This window comes from Halictus rubicundus, chromosome 3, assembly GCF_050948215.1.
Source record: "Halictus rubicundus isolate RS-2024b chromosome 3, iyHalRubi1_principal, whole genome shotgun sequence".
NCBI classification, from domain to species: domain Eukaryota; kingdom Metazoa; phylum Arthropoda; class Insecta; order Hymenoptera; family Halictidae; genus Halictus; species Halictus rubicundus.
The window spans coordinates 8,106,419-8,129,029 of NC_135151.1; the positions used below are offsets into that span (position 1 = coordinate 8,106,419).

At 36.7% G+C, this 22,611-nt stretch overlaps 1 protein-coding gene and 1 long non-coding RNA gene across 2 annotated transcripts in view; both read right to left on the reverse strand.

The window, feature by feature from the left end:
• LOC143352568 (uncharacterized) overlaps window positions 1-22,611 on the reverse strand; it is a 176,316-nt gene that overhangs the window by 99,112 nt on the left and 54,593 nt on the right. The window lies entirely within an intron of this gene.
• Window positions 15,131-22,611, reverse strand: part of LOC143352575 (uncharacterized) — a 58,346-nt gene continuing 50,865 nt past the window's right edge. Inside the window, exons 2-3 of the long non-coding RNA XR_013081967.1 lie at window positions 15,340-15,758; window positions 15,131-15,246 (exon numbers count right to left, since the gene is read on the reverse strand). This is a non-coding gene — a long non-coding RNA (uncharacterized LOC143352575). The remainder of the gene's footprint in view (window positions 15,247-15,339; window positions 15,759-22,611) is intronic.

Here is a 22,611-nt window from a genome sequence, read left to right on the forward strand (position 1 = left end):
CACAGTTACGTAATATAGTCACATGCAAAAGAAAACTATGCATGTATATCCTTCTTTAAAAGAATAGCCATTAGCAACGCAAATACAAATGGTAACCTCTCAAGTTCAGTTCTCCGCTGGCATGGAGCGAATCGGAACCCTCCAGCGTGTGGCTTTTCTCAGAAGTTCATGTCGGAAATCTCGAGCTTACCAGTAGCGTTCGAGGGGTTACACCCTCATTAATCGGTTTCTACGTATCAATCTGGCGTTCTCCATGAGCAAATATTCCTACATTACTGTCGGACGTGAGAGACGTACATCTTCACTTTCCGGTCTTATGTTAGTGTTCGTGATTAATGGATTTTAAGGTTGCAAGTCATGTGATGGACTAATTAATGCAAAGCGCACAAATATCTCCACTGAGTTAGAAAGCGAAAGAAAACGATGCAATCGTGCTGCTTATTATATACTAATTTTAATGTAAATTAGGCAGGTATTCTGGGTTTCGAGGCCGTTTTTTAACCAATTTTCAGGAATTTTTTTCAGAAGAATTATTAAATGTTTTGTATTACGATTTTACGTATATATTCACAGGCATTTGGAGTACATAAGTTATTTTTTTCATGTAAAAATAATCAAAATTAAGTATGCGAGTTATAATAGATTATAAGTATAACATACGTAGCGAGTATAAAATAAGAGTATGTTTTCATTTTTACGATAAGTTTTCGCTCGAAATAGTCATTTACGCATAGTATTTAAAGTTGAAAAAAGTAATTTATTGTGTGATAATTTTTAGTTTACTGAAACTGACTTAAAACTGGTTGTAACACTCCGATAAAAAAATACACCATCCATTTTAAATCTGGGCACAACCATGTCAGTTTTGTGTGTTTCTTTATTGTTGTTGTTCAACGCAAAGTCGGCCAGTGTTTATAAAAAAATCATAGGAATGTTACCAGAATGTTGACAAAGAGTCATAAAAAACGATCGTAACTGCTTAATCGAATGATTGCAAGACTTTTGCAATGAACCAATATTTACCGAAATTTCCGTAAAATTATAGATTTCCAAATAAGAAAGTTAAACCATAATGTAATTTGTTAATATAAATAAATTAATTCCTAGTTCATATTATTCAATTATATATAAAGTAATGCTAATTAATTAAGTTAGTAATTACTAATTTTCACCAAAAATAAATTGGTTTATATTTTATTAGTAAATCCACAATTCTATGTGAAATTCGTTTAACACATAATTTTTGAAACAACTTATGATTTTACTGGACAGTGAGAATTGCGACGTTTCGAGGAAAATGTAGAAAATCTTGAGTTAAAATGTTGAGTTGACAGCCGCCCCTATAGACGTAAATATTGTCAGCGTTTACGATCGTCACGAGTGTAGCGGTGGTAGATTGAGCGAAAGAAGGGTTGCAACTTTAATATCTCATCCAAGTGACGCGGTTTGAGGTCAACGCGTTACGTTTCCTCTTTCTTTAAAGGGGAACCCTGTCTTGAATTAGATACTCGACCTTGCCGAGCCGCTCTGTAATGTCTGACTAGAAAACGCATACTTCCTGAAGGGGTAAAATCGCTCTGCAAACATAAGGGGTGGTCTCTTTGAAGCCAGGTTTCGAATTCGCGGTTTTCAGACGTTAAAGGCAATCCGCTTGAAAAGAGCATTTCCGGATAGAACCTTTTTCTCGACACTTGAATTAAATTGCTCACGCTGTTGAGTTGCCAATTATTTTGTCTTTTCAATCGTTCTTTCTTCACACTTGCAATTTCTGCACGTCCAAAATGTTAGGGCTGCTGAAATGCTTTATTGCTTTTTAGATTCTCTCTTCTCGGTATGATAATGCACGTACACACAATTGAATTTGGCACTGAAGAGGCATTTATTCGTGATACAAATTGAGGTGCTACAATCTCTCGGATATTCAATAACTAACAAACGAACTGCGTGGTCGCTGACTGAATTAAATATGAAATTTCAACGGATGAGAGAGATTGTGCTGAGTCGTCTGATTGTGTGGATTTGATGCGTGTTCGGTGAATAATTATGAATGCTAGAGTCAGCTGCACCCACAACACACACGGAAAGGAGGTTATGTTCGGTAAGTTGTAATCGTTGAGTTCATTGCATAATCGAGTGTTCGCAATTCAAATGAGTTATCACTGGCGAGTGTGTCTTTGATGATTTTAATGACGGAAGAGAGAGATCGATACATCGATATTGACAAATTGACCCGCGTGACATTTAGTTGACAGCGAGAAGAGTGAAATTTGAATTTGAATTAATAAAATGCAAATATTTCGCAGGCCAGTAGCAATAATATTGATGATTACTTGTTGAGTTGATCTCATGTCTTGTCGTTGATGGCGAGAATGGGCAGCGCGGAGAGTTTGGTGATTGGCCTTTTGAGTGTATTCGTGACAGTTTTGATGCTAACTATTCGAGCCATCACTCGTGCCATCAATGGGTGATGGTTCATGGTCAATGCACTCCCAATGTGAAAATGTCCTTGGTGAGGGTTATTGAGCCCTTTCGTTGTAAGCGTCAAGTCTCCAGCTGTTCTGTTGAGACGGTACACTGATATGTAATCTCCAACCATTTCAAGATGAACCCATTTTGTGTTTTTGCAATTCTTCCTCGCTATGTTTTGATGGTGATTGGACCAGCATAGTCCACTCCTGTATGGAGAAATGGGTGAGATGGTCGTACTCTGGATTTACTCAGATCGCATCGGACGCGTGCGACCTGTCGCATAACAAGAAGTTACGACGAATGGAGTTTGGATCGCAAAACGCTACGTCTAGACCTGGACTACTGCTGATTACTGCTACTACTACAAACATTGTAGTAGTAGAACAAAAAGGATTAATGTTATTAAAAAATTACTTGAACGACATCCAAGATGTACAAACAAGAGAAATTTATTATATCTAAAAGAATTTGATTGACTAATGTCTGCGCACATGTCAAGACGACACGAATCTTTAAAGACGTGACAAAAAGTATTACTATTCGATGAGGATGTTTTATCTCACAACTGTTACAGCTTGTCCCAACTGTACTTCATTTGTTTCGAACACTACAAACATCTTTTAACAGGAAATTGTTTACAAATATATAAATAATAAACATGCAAGCCATTGAATTTCTTTTAGTAAAGAAAGCAAACATTTCACATGACGAAGTGATGGGGCAGTTTAAAAAAAAAACGCCATAGAACAAAATGGTACACATATACATTGTTGATTAAGTACGTTTAATACATTATAAAACGTGAATGTTATTAGAGAATTTAATACACGAGCAACGAAAATCCAAGGAATGGTTTTATTTTATTGATAAAAATCCATAAGAAATGGTAGAGCAAAAACAAAAGATCTACAGCAGTTATCAGTCTTAGATGATAAACCGATGATCAATGGAGTTCATGGAAGTCAATAAATTGGAAACTGTAGCTCGAGCTACACCCTTGGTATCGGAAACCATCGATAAACTAGCGAATGACGACGTCGCTTTATACCCTGGGGTAATAAGGTCGTACTCGACAACGAACGTCACTCGTGCTCAAGCAAGTGCAGCAACAAATACAAAGAGAGGTGAAAGTCGGATCGAAAATTCGCTTTCTGCGACGTCGCTGCGAACAAAGTGAAATTTCATAGCCGTACTGCTGGAAATTTCCACTTGCACTACGGTGTGCTCAGCATTCGCACCTTGCAAATCAATATTTCGCTAGAATTTGTATTCCAAAAGAAAATGCGGAACCACGCTTGATTTTTTTATTCGTGAAGACAGTATAATTTGTTCCCATAAATCGTTCAGAATAATGTAATAATTGTTCTTTGCAATAGTGCTTACTAATACCAAAATGCATCAAGGACACATTTTAATGTAACGCATTTTAATGTGAAGCACATAAAATAATATTTTCTTTTAGTTCAAGTATAAGATCAGAGCGTTGCTATAGTAAACGGATACGCCGCGCTGGCGCGACGACAGATCCTGTTGAGCGTTACCGTTGGCCGAGCCAGAGTCCATCCGTTGTGAAACAAACCCGATGTGGCAATTCTCGCTAAGGAAATAGTTACTTTGAATGACCTAAGGAACAACCCCTATTAAAGTTCTCCGACATTTTTTAGACACCCTGGAAGGATCTAATTCAATCTAAATTAACGCTTCAGTCGTTATAAGTGTAAATGACTGATAACGTTATAAAAGAGCCGCTTGCTATCAACACACTTGTTACAGAAGAGAAATTGACATATAGAATGTTATTGACAAAGAAATATTCGTAATGGTAAATGAAACCACTAAAAGTGACCGGATCAAATGTAGGAATGAAACGGAAGTTCCATTCTGTTCGACGAAATGGGTCATCGCTTTCGAACAAAGTGTGAAATGGAGCGTTCCGTGTCATTACATACGGAAGCCCTTGGCTAAAGAGCCAATATTGTTCAGAGGTTCGTAAATCAAAGGTACTTTAAAACACTAAGCCGCTGGACTGGGTCCGGTAACGGAAAAATTACAAGAGGATATATGCCGTTCGTGTACGCAAACCTTACAATTTCCTTCCTTTTAAATAATTATATTAGGTTATCTTAGAAATCGTGTTGCTTCCTATTGTCATTAACAAAGGATTCTCTCTTCAGTCTAAAATATGTATTCGAACACTTAGGACAATATTGTATATTTAAAACAGTTAAACTAAGTATTAACAAAAAAACAATCCTGTAATACAGCAATTGATTATTGCTTACAATTTTGTTTCTTTTTGTACTCACTTACAATATGCATATGAAAACTCTTTCATTTTGAGTAGTCTAAGTAATTCTGAAATATTTTATATTTTTTACAAACGGAACAGATTATTAACGGAACTTTTTGTGTAATTATTTTAACACAGATGTTATAACCGTCGGTGTACTTGTTCGCATTATTGGTGTAGTTGCGATTGTACGTAATCTTGTATTAAAAATGGATCGATGTGCATTCGAAAAAAGAGAATTGGTATGAACGCACTAATTCGGTGCCGTTCAACATTAATCTGTTAACCGGGTGTAATTTTTAAATTGAAAACACGTAACACGATATCCGAGAACGACCTCTATGCAATATCAAAGTACCCACTGTTTTCAAACAATTTTATATTAAAAATTGTGGCATAGAAATAGTAGAGTATGCCCTTGCTTTACCGTGAAGGCCTTGTGTATACCGAGTACTGCGACCTAATTGAATCGACATCGCTCCAATTTCAAAAATCGGTCACGAGTACCTTGACATTGCAGCCTTCGTGCACATAATATTGTATAAGTCATTTTGCATTTTTGCTCAATGTTGCATTTTTATTTATTTTATAATTACTAAAGACAGGTTTTTCGAGGTTTTTTATCCTTTTTTTTATGATTGCACGAAAAAACTTCTTCAGATAAAGACCTTTAAGAAGCATATGTTATGCAAGGGTAGAATATAAGAGAGACAGAAATGATAAGTAGAAAAGTTGTTTTGAAGGTCATCAATGTACTTACTTCTTAATAGAATCATAATATATTTTTGAATGAAGATTCTTCTCTTTTTCTTAAAGCAAATATTATTAATTTGCAAGACATTGTTAACATTAATTCTCAATATAATATCTCTTTATTATGTGTAGGATAGATATTGAGTATATCTTAAGTGTTTTCTGATTCATTTTTTACTTGAAATAGGCTATTTGATAGCTTATCCAAAGAAAATTCTTTGTACCAATTTTCAACCCTATATGTGGACATGGGGGATAGCAATGGGGTGACAAAGAAAATCAGGTTTTTCCGTAATTTCTCTCATTCTCTTCAACTGAAAATTCTGAAAAAATCAGGCATATTTTAACTGTTAGAATGCACATCTTTGAATTTTTTTAGAATTTTTAGCTTCGAAACCGAATTTTAAAAAATAAAAAATTTTTGAAATGCTGATTTCTTGTAGAAGTTATGAGATACTCATAAAAATTTTCATTAGAAATTTCAGAAATAACAATCCAGTAATTATTCGTCGCTACTTGGTAATAATATAAAAATCGTTGTCGTTGTTAGAAAGATAGACATTCTGTTGTCTGGAATTGTCTGGACATCGTGTCTGGGTTTGTGCTACGACCGAGTGGGACGTTGTCATGTTTAAGGTATTTATTGGCATGCTTGTCCTAAGGACTTGGGTCCGGCTGGAAGTTAAGTGTTTTGTTTCGAAACGGGAAAACAGACCAGCCCGTACTCCACTCAATGACAATTGACGGATCGCAGAGCTACACGCAGCGAAAAGGCGACACCACTTTCGGGGAAAAGATCCTTGAACAAGGGATTTCCGTGCAGCATCCTACGAGGCTTACGAGGGAAAATAAAATCACGGAGTCAATAGTCAATACATTGCACAATTTTTGGATTACGCCCGAAACTAGTGATTCGTCCCCCTTTTATCCCTGCGAATGGAATGATCTTTTCCCGAGTTTTGGTAGGAAATTGCCTCACTCAGACCCTTTTAGAACTCATTGTCAGAATAACTTGAACTTCGAACTTGCACGGACTCTGTTCAGTAGCAACAGTTTTCCGCAAATATCTCGCAAAGCAAGGTCGTCCGACGGTAACATGTATAGGAAAAAGTTGTTCATCATGATGCCCCCAAAAACATACTGCAAGGTCATTGAAATCGGCGAGGGATGCCGTATTGTAAATAATAACCCGATGCATAGACTGCGGATCTTTATGGAAAATAAAAGTTATCTAAGTTGTGACTTCACTTATCTAGTTTGCCATAAATGCATAAAATCCGCAGTCCGATAGTATACATATGTATCTACTAACTAAACTGTTTAGAAATGTTACACTTGTATTTGCAATTTACGAATGAAAAGAACAACAAGTGATTTGTCAACAATTTAATTGGAAGTCGTAGATTTTTGCAAATCGATTGGAGTTCAGGTATGGATTTCAAGCACCGTGTTTCCTCGATAACTACACTGCATACGGTGCTGCGTTTATTGTAAAAATCCCGGTTGCTCGGCTGGCTGGTCTCGGGTAGCCAGAAACCTCCGGTGATTCCCGTGGATTCACGATACAAATGAAAACACGAGAACGAGTCGATTTCCTGCACTGTTGACACACTTTGTATGTGTTTGTTCAGGGGGTTGGGTTCCACAGGCACTGGCTGCGGATTGCTGAACGCTATAGTCAGCACTTTTCGATCGCACAATTTTGAAGCACGTGAGCCGAATTCTTGGCGTTTTGCAACTATTTGGATCTCGTAAGTGCATATCGTTGTAGAATAGAATCTTATCTATACAAATGTTAGAGTGACATAGTAAAATGTAAGTCGTTGTTCAAGAATGTGATTGCAATCTTTTTCGTAAGTGTGTATTCGAGGTAACTCTTCCCATAAAACATTTAATAAATTGTATTTACATTTCTTACTCTTACAACGATCGCTTGACCAATATATTAATACATTTTTCACTTTCACTGTGTAAATTAGTGCAAACCTTTCTCTCTCAAGAAGATTTGTACGCGAAAAACCTTTTTTTCCAAAGTTTTCAAAACAAGCTTTCAATGTGACCCTTGTGTGTTTGCACATACCGTGCTATTATCATCATATTATGTCACCCTTGTACTTTGGCATAGGTCATGGATATTACAGAATTAATAGAGGCACTTGAGACTAGCTACACTGACTCTTTATTATTTTCTTTTAAGTAATAATGTTTATAAATTGCAAATATGCATTTAACAACACTGTAGACAACATTATCTGTTACATACAGACTGAATGTATTTTTTGTAATGCATTTCTCATAATTTCGTCAAGATGACTGAAATTAGTTGAGTAAATTTTATGATAATATGTTTACATTCTTAGGTAAACAAACATGAGAACTAGGTACTGTCTGTATTCAAAAATCTGGCTAACTTTAATCGACGAATTAAACGACACCCATAAAATGTGAAAATATTTACTTTTTGTGTTTAAATTTTAATGTTTGCCAATGTCTCGATTTTGAAAAAAAAATAACCTGGAACGTTTCTGATCTAACCAATTAAGTTATGTCTTACTTTCCAATACTATTCTTACTAGTCTTACTATTTTCCAATTATATAACATATTAGATGTATTAGTGGATAATTGAATATTTTTTTTAGTGAGATGGGAATAACAGACATGAATAATATAATAGTAATATATAATAATATATATATAGGATTTAATATGTATAGGTTCCTGGTTTTCGCAAAGAGAAATGCAACACGATATGTATATCTAATGAAAAAAGTAATCCTTTCGAAATCTAAAATCTTTTTTTCCGCACTACGTATTGAACAGGATTTCGACTGATTGATTGACTTGTCCCGCGCACGTGTTGTATCGTTCTTGGCTGTTGGTCGTCAATTACTGATAGGCCAAGCGCTATATACTCCGAGTGAAGTAATCAAAAATTGTAAAGAGGGGACAAGTTCATTAGCAGTAATAAGTGGTGAAGTGTTCACTAACCGGAGGAACTTTGGACAATAAGACGTGTCGAACGACGAAGTTAATCTACATAAATGTAAATGACAATGTACAGGGTGTATAAAAAGTAATGGTCATCCGTCCTAGGGGTGAATCTGCACATCCGGATCGGTGGACATTTTTCAAAGAAACTTTCCGCAAAATTATTTGTAACCAAGAAAATTGTTGTTAAAGTTTTTCTTCACATCTACACCTTCTATACATTCAGAAAAGAAAAAGTTTGAAAGGAACCATATGTCGCAAACAAGTAGTTATTGAAATATAAGCTGCTAAAGTGTTTGCAAAATTTGATATTGTGTGGAGTTATACAAGTTTCTTTGTTTCTTTTACACCCTGTACAAAAAGCGACGGAACTTTATTTCGAATTTAGAACTCTGCACACATAGATTTATATTTATTATATACTCGTAAATTTATATCATAGTTAGACTACGAGAGTTTATCCAGATTTATATTATGTACAAAATTTCTAGGGTAATAAATATAATAAATTGAAATGATATAATATTGCAGATTCATTATTGTTTTTAATCTTTGAACTTCTAAAGATTTTTAACAGTAAAGATCAACAGACTGTTCGTAATAATATTAGACATTTACACTATCATTAAACATTTTATATACCAACATAGAATCTGCATTGTTAAGATCGTATTTAATCGCATGATCTTTCTCGATGGCTAAATGGGTTAACCCATGCTTTAGTTCTTCTAAGTGAGTCCAAAGGTACTATTCGAACGACTCAATTTTCTTGCTGCTATTGACCGAAGATAATTGGTTTTTAGATTGGTATCGATAAGGGAGTCGATTAAATGTTTTGTGGAGACACAGAGATTAGGAGTAGAATCAAGTTCCCTATTCCACCATTTAATACGATTGAATTAGCTTGAGCATTCCTTGTGATGCCTCTTCTGGGATAAAATTGGGATCAAGAATTAGAACTTTGTAATCTCGACAATCAATAGGTAATATTTTTAAGCGTCCAAAAATTTGTGCATGTGCAATTAATCAAATACAGTTGAACTTCCGTTATTAAAACATTTGATTGTCCAAAGATTCTCTGACAAAAATGTACAATTTTAAAAATTACAAGACATTTAATGTTATTAACAACTGAATTTAACACGGTTTATATGATAACACTAATTACGAACAGATTAGCATTTAACACTAGATTACCGGAGCGAATCAATTTGACTCATTTACGATTTTATTGCTATATATATATAGAAAATATAGAAAAACTTAAATAATTTTTTTTTAAAACATATGTTGGTTTTTAATAGAATTATGAAGGTAGGCATCTGATCACCCTCGTTATCATAAAACACCACCAATCTGTCAGAGGGAATCACTAGCTGACCAGATACCTTCTTTTTCATCCGACAATCTAGTGTTAAAGAAAATTCATATTGAAATTGTCACTTTGAAATGTTTTTTAATACGTATTACAACAGATTTCTATAATAGAATCAAGATTACCGTTTCACATAAAAACTACGTTGTGCAGCTGGCTTGAATTAAAACGAAGAAACGAACGAAAATAACAATTGCAGGTAGAGCAAATTGCATAATCAGCATGCATGACGCATCTAACTACAACGTGAAAACACATTTTTCAACAGAATGTATGGAACATTTTTATCTGCCGTGCATTTTATGAAACAGTCGTGCGCAATACATGCTTCTAAAACGTAATGCCACTTCTACATGTTTTCCTGATACATTTGTAAAACTGTTTCCTTGTATAAATTCTACGAAATTATTCTTATCGTATAATTTGACAGATAAAAAATTGAATTTCCTTATTGTCCGTTCACTTTAAGGTGTATACTAAAATTAAGCTAACAAGAGGAAGGATTCTCATATTTCTATTTTCAATAGTTAATACTTTTTCGCTTACGATTTAAAAAATTTCAACATATTTATTGATATAGTCAACGTAATTCGTATGATCTAGACGCCAGGACATATTACTCATATAAATACAAGTTTGATTTGCCACCCTACTTTAATGAGAATAAAATAATTTTTTTTTTCTGAAATCTTTCAATCAGTTTTTTTTCGTTATGCTGATCAGTGTTTAAATATTTTTTATTGTAATATAATTTCTCCAATCTTTCTGATTATGAGAGTTCTATATAAACGTGAAGGGGATGATTCTACATGAGAGAAAAAGTCGAAAATATCGATTTTTGACTGGTTTCGCATCAGGTTCGTCCGCGACACACCATAGTCCAAACAGAGATTTCTCCAACCTAGTGGCTCCCCAATTTCGCATTGGGTTCGTCCGCGTACCTAACTAACAACCAAGTATAGTACTTGAAACCATATTCCTGGGGTAATAACCCTTCCCCGGCCTCTCGCGTTGCTCGCAGCCCTGTCTCGTAACAAATGACAGGAAAAAATTCTTTTCAAGATAATTTTTTCAACTTTTCAAGGTCATGGATATTTTTTCTATTTTCAACTGTTTATCAAGGTTTGTCAAGATTTAAAAAGTTCAATATTTTCATTTGATGTGCGTCGGGTTCCCATGATCTGATCGAACCCAGATTTTTTCCAAATAATTTTCTCAAGAAGTGCCACAATTCTGGGAGGGGGGGGGGGGTGAGACTAAAAAAATCTTGCAAAATAACTTTCGTCAAGTATACCTAAGGTCCACCCTAGTATTTACACACAGGTCGTCGCGTGGATGCCGATTATGTTCGGCGCTAGTAACGAAAGGGTTAACAGATTACCTAGTAGCGCGACGCTACGACTAAATTGATGAAGTAATGGTGCAGCTGCGGAAGCGTATGATTTGAAGTTTAATCTTGCTGGCCGGGGGCGCTAAAAGTCCCTTAATCTCAGTTAATTAGGACCGCCAAGAGTAATTGCGAGAACCAGGTTGAGAAGTGGTTGACCATTGTTCGTCGCTTCACATGCGTTACTGGCGTGTAACGAAATTTGATCAGCTCTTTACTTTTTACCTGTAACTTTACATTGTACGTTTACTTTGTTCCTTTTGTACTGCGATAAAAACTTTCCCGAGATATTGTCAACTCGTTTATAGAGATTGTGTGGCATCTATTGTTTCAACCTATTCAACTTACCTGAAATTGAGTACACGTATAATTTTAAACTCGATATATTTCAATATTGTTGCTAAACGGTAAACGAGGTTACGATAGTTGGAATTTCAAAAAGGTTTTTGTATTTTTGTAATGTCAATTAATTGTGATTAACAAAATACTTTTGGTAATATTGTTTTGAAATCGATAACATAAACCTAGATTGCCCTTTTTCACTTATTGTGAAAATCTGTATGTGCGCCATTTTTTTTTAACTTCAACTGGCTCTAGAATAAATCATCGTAGAATCTTGTGCATAAAATCAATGGAAAGAGCATTTCTTTCTCTTGGAGGCACTTGTTTTGTTTTTCCAATTTAATTAACATTTCGATATACCAGGTCTCTCTGAAAATATGCACAATTTCCATTTTTCATTCAACTCGCTAAATCTCGGCGATAAATGATTACAATACCATCATTTTAAGTTTAGTTTGAAGCTGACATTCTGCTGATTCGATTGAGCGTCTGATGAACCCGCAGCGATCATTTTTCACCTATGGAAATTATGTTTAAAGTTACCGGTTCGCATAAAATGAGGCTAATAGCCCTAATTCGTCACGGTGGCGTTCGGCTCAAGCTTGCTCTCTTACTTATTCGCATCCTCACCTACCGACGCGACGCAAGTGACGAAAACACCCGAAGACGAACAGAGGTACACCGACATTACCTTATGTCATAACGACGTAAATGGTGTGATTTTTAGCATATTTTCAAAAATAACTGATATATCGAAATGTTAATTAAATTCGAAAAAACAAAATAAGTGCCTCCAAGAGAAGAAAATGCTCTTTCTATTGCTTTTTTGCACAAGATTCTACGATGTTTTATTCGCTTTCTAGACCCAGTTAAAGTTGAAAAGACCATATCTGCTTCAATGTTGCATAACTCGAACAAAAAAAAAATCGCACGATATTCGACAACCAGATATTTTGTACTGGAAAGCAGGCGCTTTTGAATGATGATAACGCGATTTATCAAAAAATTTATCTTGCCCCATGTGATGTCTGAAAGTTAAATAAAATTGTTTGTAACTGTCAAAGCCTTCTTTCTAACGCTATAATTGTGTTGAAAAGCAACACAACTAAAAAGTTGAAAAAAGCATCTGAATAGTAGAGACTTCAAACTTTCAAATGATTTTGTAACGATATCGATACAACAATTTTTGCCGGAGTTATGATTATTTGAAATTGACCCGATTTCTCGGGTTCGCAGACGTGATCCTTTAATTTTGTAAAGAGTGTATTATTCAAGATTTTCTACAGAAATAATTAAAGTCTAAAAGTTTGGAAGAGTTATGATTTCATCGATTTTCACGTATACATACATAGTGCTGGTAATGGGTATGCGAAACTCTCGCAACATATTTGTAACACGTGAGCGTATCGAAACTCTCGACGCTACAATGGCAATTAATTTCTTGATCAGTGGCAACCGCAACAAGATTAAACATTAATTGCGAACTCGGCCGGAAACAGTGTTAAGCAGGCTCTTGGTAATGGATTAATCAAGTATTAGAGAGAGAGAATTATAACACAATTGAGGATTTCAGGGAGTTCTGTTGCGTCGACGGACTATTTGTGCAGTTATTACAGACTCATTTGCATTCCGAAACCGAGTGATACTATTTCTTGAAAAAATGAGTTTATTATCAAATAGACGCGTAGAGTTGATAAGTGCGTAAATTTTATAATATTAAACTTTTGTTATTATAAATTGGTATTTGTTGTTATATGTACAAGGCGAGGTAGTAAAAATTACCACCTGGAATAACTCATTAATTATTGACTTTATCAAAAAATGTTTGAAATGGACATTACAATTTCACACACAAGACACACGTTACAATTTCAGTTTTAGTGAAAAAGTAGTACAAACATTTAGTCATAAATCATATTTTATTCCGAAAATTTATATAACCACAATGCCAGCGCAATATAAATGTCTTGTCCCTTGTCTTATAATAGTAACGCTAGAAATTAGAAGTGTTCTTCTTGTATAATATGATAGATGTATATCGTAAACTAACTGATTGTGAGATATTTTACGACTGAGTTGATGCGAGCGAGTGTAACATGGTAGCATAAAGTAAACTGTTATCCAAGTTAACTCGGTTTGCACAATTCTGGCACTATCGCTTGCCCGAGTTAACTCGGGCTTTTACGATAAAGGGGTAACTCGTTTCAAGGTCCCAATGATATGCAACCTGTGCGAACTTTGTTTTACTAAATAACCTCATCTTGTCCAGGGTGTATAAAAAGTAATGGTCATCCGTCCTACGGTAGATACGAAAACAAGGTAAACAAATTCCGTCGGCTGAATTGCCGAACCGGTTTCCCGGAACCCCCTGTTTTTGTATCTAGCGTTTATAGACCCTCGGCGTCTGACCTGCCTAGTATAACATGGCCGTCACATGTCCGTGCAAGCGAAGCGGCTAAAATCGCAGTATTATTTTGCTCGTGGTCGGAGTAATTTCTTCTCGCTTGCTGTCACTGTCGTTTTCTTTCATATTTTGCAACTTCAAATATATGATCCCAATGGGCAGGGAGACAATGACTTGGTACAGGCCTAGCGCCAAATGTCCCTTTAAATTTCGTTTATCTCGAGACACGCACACAATTATGTTTCGTCTCATCGACACGGTCAGGTGGACTGTAGTAGTAGGCTTTTGTCTATACGTATAACTCCACACAATCAAATTCTGCGAAGACTTTAACGGCTTATATCTCGATAACTATTTGTTTGCGACATATGGTTCCTTTCAAACTTTTTCTTTTCTCGATGTGTAGAATTTTCTTGGTTACAAACAATTTTGCGGAATGTTTCTTTGACAAATGTCCACCGATCAGGAGGTGTAGATTCATCCCTAGGACGGATGACTGTTACTTTTTATACACCCTGTACATAGGCGACCAACACACCGCAATAGTATAATACGCGTAGCCTGTACTACTATTTTCCGAGATTCGGTGTCAGAATGGAACAAAACGAAAGTGATAAATGGCCAATTTTTAATCGCGCTGTCGACATACAATTTTAACATATCACACATATAAATCTTCTACGTCAACGGAAATACTAAAAAAAGTTTGAAAAATACGCACACGAAACACCGTCGTATAATATTTGATTTATAATATAATATAATAGTATAATATTTTATTTGATTTATTTATATTATAGTATAATATTTGATTTATAATATAATATTTTATTTGATTTATTCTTTTTTAATGAATAGTTTTATTAGTGTTTAAATATCTTGTGGATTAATATTGATTAAATTTAAGAATTAATTTTAAAACTTTTCTTCAAATTATTAACAATAATTGATTTAGACGTTGAAGAAAGTTTCGTTTCAACTGAATTTTTGACGCTTCAGAAGTGAATATACGTATTTAATAAACTTAATCTATCAAGGCCAACCTATGTCAGATATTCGCGAAAGTTTCATAATTAGCACAGTTTAAATAGGTTAAAGTAGCCTAATATGCGACCTATCTTAGTGTACATCGTACTGTTAGCAACGAATTAAGAACAATTACTAACCTGTATAGGGAATACAGTTGCAGTTCGATCCACGGATTTTCCAAGATTGCGTTGTTTCTATCGAATGTCACTGTAAACGAACATCCGGAATCATAAGCCAACATGGTGTACGCGTATGATAGTTAATGGGGTGCTGTACTATTTATGCAGTATATCTACACACCTTTTGGTTCCACCGATTATCCGATCATTCTGTCCTCATAATAATGTCAGGAGGTTGTGTCTTCGACTTGTATAGTTTTCAAGGGAATTCTGGGGACGACGTCTGGTCGTTTTGCACCAAACATTATCGTACCGTGCAAGTTGGTTCCAGCTATGACCGTCACAATTGACATACATCATACTCTGCCCGGGATCTAGTACTTTGCGATAGCTTCTACGTGAATTGTATCAAAATTAGACGCTTCTTATTTTTTTTTTTTAAGAGAGACTCTTCTTAATGTTCTTAATCATGACAAAGTAGACTTTCAAACGATTGATTTCTTAAGCAGTTGGACCATGACGAAATCGATCACACTCTTCAAGACCTCTTCTAATCCACTATAGCAAGCGTCACAGCTATTTTCCACTTTCGATCGTTTTCTGTAATCATCGGTGGTGGCTCAATCATCAACGGTTCTTAATTTATTCGTGCCATATGATTATTGTAATTGACGAGAATAATGGCTTTTTCATGGATAACGAATTTACGATTCTACAGAATTAAACCGCGTTCAGGATCACACGTTTGAGAATATAAACGGATAGCTGTTAATTCTCATTATTATTCGGGTTATGTAGCATGAGCATTCCGTTTAAAGTTAGCACAACTGAATGAAATTACCGGGTCTAACTGCCGTGGCTAAATCCTTTGGGATCTGGTAGTATATCTCTGTATATTCGAATGTTATCGGTAAACGTCGCTTACATTCCAACTAAATTTTCTGTTGCGTTAATACCAATTCTGAACGCGAACCGCTATCAAACGCGGAGTAAAGCAATTCAATTTAATTGCGCGTTAGCTGTATTAAAAACATTCTCGGCGCCATTGAAATTATCACGAAACTCTGATTATTCGTGTTTCATACGAGTTCCACAAGCTTGCGGCGTATTTCTCTTGAACGTCGTTTCATTTCGAACAATTACAGTTTTCATTCAGAGCACGATTTTCCGGATGCAGGATCGCCGGCTTCCGGGACGCCGAAAAAGTTCTTTCCACTTTCGAGGATCATCGAGGAAGCCAGCTTCAGCACCAGTCAATTAGAAATCGGCCACGTGTTCACGCTCGTCGTTTCACTAATTATCCTCTCGAAGTTCTCGCCCTTCGAGCTCCAGTTTCTGACAGCATCGGTGTGCGCGCAGCTCAATGCCGGGGCGCGCGTAACTATCCACGAAGAGCTCGTTGGCAAACGATCGAACTTATTCGACGAGATTCAAGTAGAGTTTTCATCGAGGGTATCCGTCGCCTGTAGCAGATGTAACCGAAAGCACAGACGAGTACTCGTGTTTCCGTGAAAAGCGACGATCTATCCGGTCGGGCCCGGTCGTTCTGATCGAATATATCTCATCGGTAGTAGATCACGTGGCTCGCCGGAAGCTTTCAAGCCAGGCATTAACCTCCGTTGCGTCGGAGGGCTTTCTGTTGGAGGTTGCATCGTGAGATCGTGTCACATGGAGTGTAGCGTCCCCGCGAGAATTCGTCACGTGGATCGTGAGAGCAAATCGCCGCGAGTCGCACGAGATGGTCCGCAACTCCGCGAAGAAAGCGATGGCGATGGAAATGGAAAGGTCGCGTTGCGTCGCGTCGCGTCGCGTCGCGTCGCGCCACGCCGGCGGAGCCGACGCCAGCAGTTTTGGACCACGCAGACACGACGGCGAAGGCCAGACTGCACCACCCTGCTGGAATCGATACGTCAATCGTCCCTCTGGACGCGGACGGGACGAGAAAAGCGGCAGAAGGTAAGGGATGAAGGGAGGCATGGGGTAGATGAGTATAGGCTGAGACTGAAGGAGAATAAAGAAAGGGGTGGGGGAGAGGGCAGCTCCTGATACACATTAAAGCTCGGCCGATCGCGCCGGTACTCTTTTACCCAGGACTGCTTTAAACGGCCGAACCTACCCGTCGGATATACTTCTACGATACTGTCAACGAGATGAATCAGCCCCTGCGCAATCTCATCGTTTTATCAGCTACAACCGCGATCAGTTTGCTGATGTACACTTTATCCGAAACGTACCCGCAATGATTGTTTCTATTACAAATTGATATTAGATTCCTCCACAGGAACAATTTGGTAGATACACCTCGGGCAAAAAGTATTCGATCAAACAAAATCAGGCATCTACCGTTACAATTATTCATACGGTTGATGTGGAAAACATTTATAATATAATATTTAAGAAGAATAAGTAAACACGAACATTTCGAACGTTTTAATAGACTTTCTTGGAACCTCAAATTCGGTACTCTAGCAACGAATAAACGCGAGTTTTTCAATTTGTTTTTCGTATATGGATCGCAAGATTCCCTTGCGTCTTAACGTAATTGTGTTGGATTCATTAAAATATAGTTTTTACAGAGGTTACAAAAGCAAATAAACATTTTTAGTTTTTATCTCATATTCCGTTTCTGAGATGTATTTTTGTATTGGTCAAGTTGTCTTACAAATACACTGTGTTAATACATTATTACAACAAATTTTTCAAGACTGTAAGACTTTGTTTGACAGTCATATTCCTTCCTTGATGTAGATACCAGAAAATTCTACAAAAATTCACAAACGAGAAGAGAAGATATATATGTATAAGCATACTTTTGTTAGCAATTACAGAACAACATAAACCAGAACGATATAATAATGAATAGGTTTGCACTATAATCTTTTGATTGTAATTTCAGACTTTCACTTTATCTGCGTCCGTCCACGATGCGCGCGCAGGGGTGCATACACGTACGCGTGGCGCAAAAACAGAAACTGAAAGTGTATGCATGTGTAGAAATTAATGCAGGAGCGGATGAAAAGGGATATGGATAGCATGTAGCGACGATTACGCGACGATGACGTGACGATGACGCTTCGTGAACAGACGTCTATTATTTTACATAGGTTGCAAACCGAAGCGTACAGCAAGCAATATTTTTTATATAATTAAGGGGAAAAAGTTACCCTCTCTCTGCCAGTATCGGAGTATGCACGACAGAGACGAAAATTAGAATGGAGACACAAGTCTTGATCTGGCGACACTGGTCAGGACATGACGACACACACGCTACAGCCATACCAACGCAAACATACATCACACACGCCATAGTCATACCAACGTGCACATAAGTAAGAAACATTATAGAAAATAGAAAAAATAATTATATCAATCTTTAACATCTTGAGAAATTGTTAGCGCATATTTTTACTTCATTAATATACATGTATGTAAAGCTATTCAATCAATGGGGATCCAAAGTTGAACGATTCTTCAACAGGAATAAAATTTTGATCGCAAGTTAGAAGTGGATTCTCATTCGTTGGTATGGAAATTGATGCAGGAGTGTATACATCAAAATGTTACTATCCGAATAAATGATAACTATACTTTAACAGATATCAGCACTTACCATTTCAATTCTTTTGAAAAGGAATTTTTTAACTAAACTTGATTTTATATTACCTAATCTATTTATTTATTTGAAAATAGCAGTTTACTGGGTTAAAGAAATACGAAACCATGATGGATGTTTGTTTTCCCAACCTACTTCGCTTGGAAACACACGAGTCTTGCTGGTAGTCCCGTGTCAAGGTTGAACGTCAACAACCTCACATAAGTAATTTGTACTTAATTTGCAGAATTGAGAATAAACACTTCCAAACGAGACACACGTAATAGTATACATACATTAACATTTGTTAATGGAGTTCCAGTAGCGCATACGTATGGATGCGATGCTGTGTCCTCTTTGCTCTAGGATAATTTGAGCATCTAGTACACATTGACATTTGCAATGATGTGCGCGTGTGCGTAAATTTAAAGAGAAATTTCCGTATAGAAAAAAGCATTTCACCATCGTTACAATGATTCACATTGTTTTTTGAATGTAGCACGTCCCGCAGAGATGTACGAACGCAAACTTGTGCATCTAGACGCACAGCAGGAAGTTACAACGAAAGGAGTTTGGATCGCAAAACGCTGCATCCAGACGCGCTTAGGAACACTGAACCTTTACTGTAATATAAAAAATTAGATTTTACATGAATTTACAAAGATTCGATATTACTGCCGCTTAGAAGGACTAAATTGAAAGAAGTACTGACTACGACTACTATGCCAGAAGTCAAGTTTAACACAGAGGTTAAGCTAAATAAAAACCTTATTTTACGCTGCTTCCTTCGTGATATACAGCTTGAGAGATTTCGAAACAAACGCCTAAACAAGGTTCTTTATGAGCATCGATTCCAATCGAAGTGTGCGCGTCTTCGCTTGCACAAAACACGTCTATTTACGAACGCAGCTGGTAAACCTCGCACGTGCATCGGAGACGATCTCGTATAAATATACCATTTTTAATAGAAGGAGGGTTAGGCGAAGCAGAATATCGATAACGCATGCCAGACGACGCGTGTGTAGACGTCGTTGGTCGAACCGCTTGTACTTATCCGAACAAAAGTGAAAAAACAACACACAAAGGCGGAGCTCTTACAAAATCCCGAACCGCTAGAAAAGAAACTGAGATCCTTTCAACCTTCATAATGATTTATTTCCTATTTACTAACTTCATGAAAATGGTGAAATAACACGTAGATGCAGGGATGATTCTGCCAAGTGTGCCACTTAAATTACAAACTATTTGGTAAATGTTGTATGGTTTCAAGAATAGCATGCAATGTAATAACTAGTCTTTTCCTATTTCGTTTTTGTTTTTTATCAAGACATTAAAGTCACCTTGAGTTTCATTATTGTAAAGGATCAATTTTAATCTTGTGGTTGAAGAGAGAATTGAACCCCGAATATGTTACGAACTTGGGCCGAGCGGTAGAGGTTTACAGAAGAATACAGTAGACTCCCATATAACGCGATTAAAAAATTGTTTAAAAAGACAGTACATTTGTATCTTCTGTAGCAGTAAGGGAACAGTTTTCTTAAACAATTTTGTTCATGTATTTATTGTATATTTACTGCCACGATACATATACATTTATAGCTTTTATAAATAGTTTTTTGATTGTGTTATACGGGAATCTACTGTATGGTTTTTAATTGTTAGTAGGCGCGCGGACGAACCTGATGCGAAATCGGGGAGCCGCATAGGTTGGAAAACAGTTCTTGGATTCCTGATGCGAAGTCAGGTGGCTCCAGGGATATGTTAGTAACGGCCTCGTAACTGTAATGTTATAAATTTAATTGGTAGGACCCGTGCGGTAAGATTTTTTCGTATAGAAACGGTCAATTAAAAATGACTGGGTCTGAATGGTGGGTTATAATCAGATATAACTCAAAATCACCTTTTGACTGAAATGTATATTACAAGAAACTGTGGCGAACTTTTAGAAAAGAGTCCTTCTCCCGATTTCAATGACCTTGAAATATGTTGTAAAGGTCGCCATTCTGAAGAACATTTCCCTCTAAGGTTTTTCTCGGTCGCCTTTAAATGTTTAAAATATTTCATTGTGTATTTACTACAATCACAATTGAAGAGTTCGATAAAACTGAATTTTAATAACGGATCGCTATTAAATTGTATTTATGCTATAGATCAAAACAATTGATGTATGCCTGCAATCCAAACATCTCCGTTGCCGACTCTTTGTGTGTTTTGATCGTAGTTTTTTCAACGGATTAGTTCCACCCACTTTACACGCATTTAGGCGTACTGTCATCGACGTTTTCAATGACTATTCGAGCAAGGCACTCCAGGGCAAAACCGTATACCTACACGCGCGCGCGCACACACACATGCACATATACCTCTGGCTCCTTATTGAGACTCTCATCGATTAACTCGAACTGTGCTAGCTGCCGGGGAAAGCACCAACTATTCCGATAATGCTGATCGTCAGCCACACGGAAACGATCGTGCGCCGTTAGGGAAAGGGCATCGGTTTGTTTGAGGATGGCATTAATTAAAGGAAATAATTGTGACCGTGAAGAAAAAGATAGATAGCAGATACTCTTATGGGTAGAAATTGAACGAGTTTTAATAACATTTAACGTAATAATGATCGAGCTTTGAACTGTACACAGAGAAAATTGAATCGCACGTTTTCTATGTATATGCATACATACTTACACTTTTGTGCACATCTTACACTAATTAAGATCTTACGTTAAGATATGTCGAGTACGAAATATTCGGTAAAATATCTTGAGGCGACATTTTGGAGAAGGAAAACAAAAGTCATGTACTATTAATAACAAAAAATAATTTGATTGTGGGATTTACATTTTTGACACGCAATAATAGAAATATTTTTCCTGTAGAATTTTATACAGGGTGTCCCATAAAAGTTGGACTTCCTTGAAAGGGGTGATTCCTGAAGTCACTCGAAGTAACTCTTTTCTGTGCCAAAACGTTCTCCGCGGCTTTTTTGAGGAGTCATTAACGAAAAACAAGGACCAATCAGAGCGCGGACACAGCGGAGAACGTTTTCGCAAAAGAAAATGTTACTTCGAGTGACCTCAGGAAACGCCTCGTTAAAACACATTAGACGCGTATAATAGACACAGTCAGGGATCACACACTTCATACGCACTAACTATACTCACTAAACACACTCATACACCGTTCTGGACACACGTTAGACACCCGCACATTAAATACATAATACATATGTATACTGACCACACAATTTGCACATACTGAAGGTCCAAATAATTAGATATAAACACGTGCATTAGATACACATACTTATTAGACACACATTAGATGTACCTAGATATTAGTATAGACATTAGATACATATACATATTAGGCACATGCATTAGATGTGTACACACAAATTAGATACACACACTGATCACACTTGAGATGCACGACAGACTGTGGATTGGGTCTGACAATAAGTTATTCTAAAATTGGCGATAGTTTGCCATTTAAAGTTCAATAAACGCGCACAAAAAATTGCAGATGAGGTACTGAGAGATCATTACACAGGGTATCCCAAAAATTTTGTACTTCCTTGAAAGGGTTGATCCTTCAGGTCATTTGAAGTAACTTTTTCCGGTGCAAAAATTTTCTCCGCGTCTTTGTTTAGGAGTTATTATAATGAAAAACACGGAGCAATCAGAGCGCGGCTACAGCAAACGGATACCGGATCGGCCAATGCCAACGCCACGTTCAGCGGGACTTGTCGCCGAGCCAGAATTCGACCGCGGTAGCAACGCCCTGATTGGTCCTTGTTTTTTCGTTAATAACTTCTTAAAAAAGCCGCGGAAAATATGTGTCCAAAGGAAACGGCTACTCTAC